Genomic DNA, 9,299 nt, shown 5'->3' with positions numbered 1-9,299 from the left:
CTGAATTCCCCCCAGGGTGTGCCACAGGGGCCTGGGTTGATGGCTTGATCATTCTCAGTTTACTGAAATGGCCGGTGACATTCTTTGTTCACAGCACACAGGAGGTGTCAAACAGTTTATATTCAGTAGGTTAGGGTTAAAGTCAATGATACTTACTAAGCGGAACTGTCTACTTGAGAATCCTATTAGGGAAAGAAGTTTGAATGTTGGAGTCACGGGTATCGGTGGTCAGAGCAGTCCTTTCAATTTCACCATTCTATTTGGTTTTACCTGAATCTCTAGTTTGTTGTTTTTGTTTTGTTTTATTCAGATTTTCTATGTTTCACTTATGTCTCAGGCTAGCTTTCCAGGAAGGAAATACTGTATTTAATATGTTGAGAAAATGCATTCTTTCTGACCTCATATTAACTTTCAGAGGAACTTATTCAGAGGGCCTGTGTACAAGGAACATTGCCCAATGTATTCATCTGTGATTTTGTGTAAAAGCTTAAAAATATTTTTTCTTGTGGGTGATTTCTTACATTGTTCTCTCAGTGCTGAGAATTTAAAAACAAATCATAACTCTGAGAAGGTATTTTTTTTTAATGGGAAATTGAGTAACTTGGTTTGAGTCTGTTGTATATTGTACCCCGTCTAAGCTTTTTAGGTCACAGTGAGGGACTATTTCAGGAAAGCCATGAAACAGCCTCTCCTCTATGGCTTATTTTTAAGGAGGACTTTATCAAATGTTAAATTGTAATTCATTATTATTTATATCTTGTGAAATTGAAACACCAATATTCTTTAGAGCTTGAAATGGGATTTTTAGTTTTTCAGAATAAACACCCCTGAAAGATATTTTAAGTGTTAGAAAAATAAATACTAATGTAGAATTATATATCTAATGAAATTATCCTTCAAAAAAATCAATGACAAGTAAAGACTTTCTCAGAAAAAACAGTAGCTGAAGGAATTCAGAGGGAAGGAAAATGATAAAGGACAAAAACTTGGATCTACATAAAGGAAGAACATGAGGAAGAGAAGGAATAAATGATGGTAAAACAAAAGCTTTTACTTTTCTTATTCTTAATAAGATTTATTTCCTTTTACTTATTCTTATTCATTTAATAAGTAAATGTATTTATATTATCTTTTACTTATATTCTTATTAAGAATTATTTTATTTTTCTTATTTTTAATGATAACTGCTTCAAGTGATAATAGCAACAATTTTGGATATGAATAAATTTAGAATATGAAAAAAAGAAATGAATGATAACAATATTATAATGGAAAGAAGAATTATAAATACTCAGTTATACATAATTTAGATTTTATTAAAAATAAAAATTTCTGCTCTATGAAAGACACTATTTAAAAAAGGAAAAGAAGCCACATATTGGGGAAAATATTTGCAAAACACCTATCTTACAAAGGACTTCTGTCCCAAATATAGAAAGGACTCTGAAAACCAAAAATAGAAAACAAACAACCCAACTAGAAAGTGGGCAATAAATCTGAATAGATACTTCACTAAGGAAGATATATAGATGTTATTAAATTAGCACATAAAAGGTACTCAAAATTGTTTGTCATTAGGAAATTACAACTTATAAGGAAGCTGAGAAAGTACTACACACCTATTAGAATAACAGCATTTCAAAAAACTTATAATACAAAATGCTGATGAGGACCCAGAACACCAGGAACTCTCATTCATTTCTGGTGGGAAGACAAAATGTTACAACCACGTTGAAAGATAGTTTGGCAGTTTCTTACAAAGCTAAATGTAGTGTTTATGTAATCTAGTGATTATGCTTTTGTCTACCAACTTAAGGTGAAAATTTTTGTCCACACAAAGACCTTCATAAAATATTTAGAAGAGTTTCATTCATGATTGCCTAAGCTGGAAGCCACCAAGATGACCTCTAATAAGTGAGTGGATGAAGAAACTCTGGCTACAATGCCATATTACTCAGCTATAAAAAGAAATGAGCTATCAAGTCATGAATAGACATGGATAACTGCAGAGTGCTTAAATGCATATTGCTAAATGAATAAAGCCAGTCTGAAAAGGCTTTGTACTATAATACACAATTTCAGTTATATGTCATTCTGGAAAGGGCAAAATTATAGATACAGTCAAAACTTCAGTGGCTGTTTGGAGTTCAGGGGCTGGGGACTTGAGCAGGTGGAGCACAGGTGATTCTTAGAGTGGCAAAACTACTGTATATAATATTGCAATACTAAATATATAATGTTATGCATTTGTAAAAACAGAACTTTACAGCCCAAAGATTGAGGTTTAATGTATGCAAATTTAAAAATCATTACAAATTTAGGAGACTACTGTGGCAATATGCACATTTAGCACCCAGATCTTAGTTTCTAATCCTCTTCTCCCATAAAACAGCCAGGGATTCTTGGAGAAATGAAAGATTTTTGAGACAGGGCAAGAAATACACAAACTATCCCTAAATCATCTTGAAATTTCAGAAAGGAAGAAAGCCCTCAAAAAAAACTCCACATTGGGAAAATAGGTCAAAGAGGCACAGGAGGCAATAGAGAGAATCCCAGGTGACCAAAGCTGGAAACTACTTGAGTAGTAAACAAAACAGTTTTGTTTTGCATTATTTATTATATATAGGGCTTCCCAGGTGGCTCAAAGGTAAAGAACCTGCATGCCAATGCAGGAGATCCTGGTTTGATCCCTGGGTCAGGAAGACCCTCAGGAGGAGGAAATGGCAACTCGCTTCAGTATTCTTGCCTGGAGAAACCCATGGACAGAGGAACCTGTCAGACTACAATCTATATGTTATACGGTCCATAGTTGCAAAGCATTGGACACATCTGAGCACCCACACATGCTGCATTACATATTAAATTATTTAGAATATAACCCCAAATATAAATATATATGACCCACGAGTATGGAATAAATAAATGCATGGGGAAAAAGAGACAAATCTCCATGCAGAATCCCTAAAGGAGTGGATATATCACTCTCCACTCCTTTGCGTGGGCTTGTACATGATGATCACACATCTTCTTTCTAAATATCACACATCTACTTTCTAAAGGGTACAGCATAGAGATGGGAAAGAATAAGAATAACTTTTCAAACGAGAAACCTGACAGAAAGAACTTCTGCCTGGAAATCAAAGTCGACATCAACATCACATCAAATATGTGGCATATGTTGATACGATGTGGTGAAAATGGCACTGCACCTTTGTGATCTTCTCTCTCAAAACCCGGAACCTGAGTCTAACCCCGAGAAAAATGTCAGAGATAAATTTCAACTAAGGGATATTTTACAAAATACCTGACCAGTACTCATTAAAATTAAGTCATTTAAAAGAAGGATAAGTCTAAAAAACTGCCAAAAGCTAGAAGTGCCTCAGGAGATCTGACAATATGTATGCATAATGCTGAGCACCGAAGAATTGAAGCTTTTGAACTGTGGTGTTGGAGAAGACTCTAGAGAGTCCCTTGGACTGCAAGGAGATCCAACCGGTCCATTCTGAAGGAGATCAGCCTTGGGATTTCTTAAGGAATGATGCTAAAGCTGAAACTCCAGTACTTTGGCCACCTCATGCAAAGAGTTGACTCATTGGAAAAGACGCTGATGCTGGGAGGGATTGGGGGCAGGAGGAGAAAGGGACGACAGAGGATGAGATGGCTGGATGGCATCACTGACTCGATGGACGTGAGTCTGAGTGATCTCCGGGGGTTGGTGATGGACAGGGAGGCCTGGCGTGCTGCGATTCATGGGATCGCAAAGAGTCGGACATGACTGAGCGACGGAACTAAACTGAACTGAACTGATACATAATTTGATATCCTGAATAAAATCCCAGAATAGAGAAATGACATTAGGTAAAAACCAGGAAATCTGAATAATATATAAATTTTAGTCCTTAATAATGTATCAATATTTGTAAATTTGAACAAATGTGCCATAATAGTGTAAGATCCAACAGAAGATGAGATTGTTGAATGGCATCACTGACTCAATGGACATGAGTTTGAACAAGCTCTGGGAGATGGTGAAGGACAGGGAACCCTGGCATGCTGCAACCCATGGGGTCTCAAAGAGTCAGTCATGACTGAGCGACTAAGCAACAACAATTGTAATAATGTAAGATGTTAGGTTAGAAACCGTGCTGGTTTTGGACAGGGACTCTCTGTACTGTCTGCTCAATCTGCAAATTTAAAGCTATTCTAAATAATTAAAAAGGAACTTTACGAGACTTCTCAAAATTCTAATATACGAACCTTTTATGAATTCAGATTCAAACTAATGATAGAGTCATTTTATGAGATCATTGTAGAGTGGAATAGTGACAGTTTGATAATAAGACATTATTCTTTTTCTTTAGTTGTGATAATGCTACAGTAATAATATATAAAACAATTTTTTTGTTAGAAATGCAAACTGAAGTATTTAAAATGAAGACAATATTATTTCTGAATCTTCCTCAAAGTAGTTCCATTGGGTTTTAGAGTCTGGGAATGTAGATGAGACCAAATTCCCCAAGAATTGATAATATTGAAGTTGGATAATGACTAGATGGGAGTTCATCATACAACTTCTTACTTGATATATATTTAAATAATTCTATTAACATTTTTTAAATTAAAATGTCAGTTCAGTTCAGCCTCTCAGTCATGTCCAACTCTTTGCAATCCCATGGACTGCAGCATGCCAAGCCTGCCTGTCCATCACCAACTCCCTCATCTACACTCCCAGACTCTAAAATTAAAATGTATATTAAAGTATACTAAAGAGCTGTCATGATAAATGAAAGTTGTCCTTATATGTCAAGTTTATTATTTCTTCTCATGAATTCATTGTTCCTTTAACTGTATGAGAGGACATTCTTCAATGGAAATGCAATCCTTTTATATTTCAAAACAATAGTTTAAAAGACAAACAAATTTCACTAGTGTTTAACAAAATATTTTACATACAAGTAAGTTTAGTAATTTGGATTCAGTTAATTTATTGTGTTTATTACTTATGCTGAAAATGATATCCATTCTATTCTTTCCCTTTTGCAGACCAGCACTAATCAAAGGAATACTGTGAGATATATAGAATAAATTATAAATATTTTCTTTCCCAACTAAACCCTCATATTGCAGAAAAACATGATTTAGGAGTCTAATTAGTCTTGAATTAATTTATATAACAATTTCAAAGTTACGGAACTTTACAGATTAATTTTAGCTGCTAAGATTGTCAATTGAAACATGTTCCTTCTATTCAAAAACCATTTTGTATCATAAGCTTATAAATATTTGTTAATTATTTATTAGTTAAATGTTAGTGACATGACATGCAACATATTTCACTATTATTTCTACTGAGGAAACACTTCAAAATTTGACTCAGCTTTTGATAAATCCTGGTTTTAAAAATCACCTCAGTAAATTTTTATTTTGACCAACCTCCTGCATTTCTAATGTATAGTTTTAGTAAGCAATGCTATGTTCCTGTCAAGGCATGCTTGATATTTCCCAAAGGTTTTATTTTATCGCCAAGTGAAGCAACTTAACCAAACAAAGAAGCATACCTTTCTGTGGCCATATCTGATTGACACAAGAGACCTTACTGCAGGAAAATGCATATAAAGAATATTCCGTAAAGATTATTCCATTTGGCTAAAGGCAAACCATACTGTAACAGGACTGTGAGGCTTAAGGGAAGATATTTGTGATAAATGAATTAGAACTACCAGGTAAACATTTCAGTTTGATCAAAACTGGTTTCCTGAGGACTTGAGTTTATGTGCATATGTTTACAACCTACAAGCCAATGGAGTGAAAAGGGGAGAACTGTGTTTCACGGTGCCCTTGGAAGGCACTCACGTCCTTGGCTGCCGTTGCTGACTTTTTCCCTTCTTAGTACCAAGCTGACCTACCATTGCTTTCCAGAATGAGTAGCCTTTTAAACAAAATTCTAAAACAAAATCTCTTTGTTGTGTTTTGAGACACAGGCTATTTTTTCTTTTAGAACCGCAAATGGCCACCAGGAGGCAGAAATCTATTACTTATCATTTATCGATATTTACAGAAATATGATTCGACAGAAATAAAAATATAGTTATGTCTTATTTTACACTTGAGATTTATGAGTGATGATTTAATTATTGTTAAATAACTTGATTTTCCTATCTGAGGAACATGCTTTATTTAACATAAATATTTATTCAAGGACAATTATGGAAAATATTTGACTAATCAAAATGTCTATTATATAGAGTTTACTTAGGATGAAGAGGAGAATTCTTTTTATTTAAAAATTGTTAACAGTGATAACATTTTAAAAGTCAGCTCTTCCGGTTTAGTAAATAGCTTCATAATCCCTATATATGCTAGCTGTGATTTTGAGGGCTTCACGCCTACTTTGTTTTTAAATCAATGGAAAATACTTCTTTGGTATGTATGAATAAAATGTGAGTATTAATCATGCAGCAAATACTGTATGCTGGAAATAGGTATGTATTAAATATAGCTTTCATGACATATCTGACTAGAGAAGAAGAGTCTCTTAGTAGAAACTGGGATAGGAGGAAAAGTCTATAGATGAAAAGGGAGAATTTTTTGGGTAGTGTCTCACCTATCTTTAGATCGGTGGTCCCCGATCTTTTTGGCACCAGGACTGGTCTCACAGAAGACAGTTTTTCCACAGACCAGGGTGAGGGGAATGGTTTTGGGGTGACTCAAATGAGTTATGTTTATTGATCATTTTATTCCTATCACTATTATATTGTAAAATATAATGAAATAATTATACAACTGACATAATACAGAATCAGTAGGAGCCCTAAGCTTGCTTTCCTGCAACTAGATGGTCCCATCTGGGGGTGATGGGAGAGTGATGGGGAGCAACTATAGATAGCGATGACGCTTCCCTCACTTGCCTGTCACTTACCTTCTGCTGTGTAGTCAACTTCATAACAGCTCACACACCAGTGCCAGAGGTTGGTCACCTCTGCTTTAGAGGGTCTCATGAGTAATGGGTAGGCCTGGAGATCTAGGACTGCAGTTAACCAGATTGAAAAGAAGAAATGTTCCTTTAATGAGCCAATTAATCTATACTGTCTCTGTTTTTCCTCTTTTTGATTTCCTTAGTGTTTATCAGACTCTTTGCCTGGCCTCAGCTTTACTAAAAGGAAACAAAGAGAAAGGAATTTTGTTTGCACTTAAATTAGAAGGCAAAAAAGAAAACATCTCTCAGAGGTGCCAATAAGAAATAAACATCCATCAAATGACTGAGCCTGTCCAGTGATTCCCACTGTCCTCCCAAGGCCATTCCCTGAGGGCTTTGTGCTTTATTGCATTATGAGTATGTATGTCCCCTTCTACTATCTATGACACTGTGAAACTTCAAATGTATCAGTTATAAGGAAAAGTTAGAGCTGAACTTAAACTGACCCTAAGGCAGTCCTGAAGTGATTTTCCTCCCTCTTTTTCTCTTTCCTCCCAATTCAAATTTTGCTTCTCAAAATTTGACTTTCCTACATTAGATTAGAGTACATATTCTAAGTATTTCATTTGCTAGGATCCAATTAAACCAGGTTTTATTAATCAGTAAGCTTCACACAGTTGGAGATTATCCCTATGGTTGAACCATTGTATAGTTAGCATTCTGAAAGAATCTGATGGATAGAAGGAACTTATTCATACTTGTTCAAATAGTAAATAAGTGAAAACCTCTGTGCCATTGAGTAGCGCTGCCTGTAAAGAAGTGTAAGCTGTTTGACTATTCTCTCTGAGTTATCTTAGACTATAAATACATATTTCATAAAAGAACACAACAATGTTAATAGCTAATATTTATATTGAATTGAAGGCACTGTTTTCAGAGCTTTATGTGTATTAACTAATCTTTCAACTTTCCCCTTATCTGTTATTATTCAACATCCTTAAGAGATGCTATATCACTTCCTTTTGCTGATAAAAAACTGGTACTCAGAATAGATAATTAAATTGGGCAAAATTATACATTTTGTCAGTAAGAAGAAGTCTAAGTTCTGGGTCCATGATATGAAAATCAGTCTCTCCTAAGTATATTTGCCAACTGTTTCCTAGAATTATCAGTCATTTGGAGTTCGACTGAATGGATAGATGAAAAAAATCAAAGATCTCTCTGATAGTTGGGCAACTTGTGAAATTTCTGATTTCTGGTGGTGATGGCAGTTGGTATCCTCTACTATCATATCTCCCATAGTTGGTAAATGACTCACTGGAAATCTGTAGTGATAGAGGTGAAAACTGGGGCTTCCCAGGTGGCTCAGACAGTGAAGAATCTGCCTGTAATGCAGGAGACCAGGTTTGATCCCTGGGTTGGGAAGATCCCCTAGAGGAGGGCATGGCAACCCACTCCAGTATTCTTTCCTGGAGAATTCCCATGTAGAAAGAAGTCTATGGGGTCACAAAGAGTCAGATACAACTGAGCAACTAAGCACAGAGGTGAAAATTACTCTTGCCACCAGTGTCATTTATGCATTCTTCCCCTCCACTTTCCTTTATACCCCTGTTCCTCCCCAGTGCTTGTGTTGGTGCATGTGTGCTAAGTCTCTTCAGTCCTGTCTGACTCTTTGAGACCCTATGGACTGCCAGGCTCCTTGTCCATGGGATTCTCCAGGCAAGAATACTGGAGTGGGTTGCCATGCCCTCCTCCAGGGGATCTTCCCCACCCAGGGATCGAACCCGCATATCTTATGCCTCCTGCATCAGCAGGAAGGTTCTTTTACCACTAGAGCCACCTGGAAAGACCCTGTCCCTCCCCAAAACGTAGCGCTTATTTCCATACTTCTGGCAAACTTCAGGTTGATCCTAGAAGCTTAGGTTTGGAGCTCTTTTCCTTTTTTTTCTTTCTCCCACAAAAAGTTAGGTAGTAGCTGAGGAGTGCAGAAAGTGCCAGGCAGAGGGATTGAGGGAAAGAAAAATCTGGAGTTGGAAGAATGGAAAATGGCAAGCAATTAACTTGGTATCCTTGAGGATTATAAGAATCATGAAGTGATAAAACAGAGGAAAGTAGTGATAGGTGAGTGGGAGGAGAGGAATGTGGAGAGACACAATGTAAGTGAAGAAGCTTAAGTGAGAAACTGGTGGAATGAGGCAGGTTGCCGAGTAGGATGGAGTCAAAGAGGAAGACAGTTGTATTAGGATATTGTCAGATTGAACATGAAGGGAGGAACAGATGGTCATGTTTTCCTATTTTCAGCTGCAAGTGCTGTCTTTGCAAAGTCAGACTCATTCAAAATATTCTTGTATGGGCTGGAAGTACAACAAGGCACTGTTCTGAG

The sequence above is a fragment of the Budorcas taxicolor genome, chromosome 14 (assembly GCF_023091745.1).
Source record: "Budorcas taxicolor isolate Tak-1 chromosome 14, Takin1.1, whole genome shotgun sequence".
In the NCBI taxonomy this organism is placed as follows: domain Eukaryota; kingdom Metazoa; phylum Chordata; class Mammalia; order Artiodactyla; family Bovidae; genus Budorcas; species Budorcas taxicolor.
Note: the sequence above shows the minus strand (reverse complement) of the source record.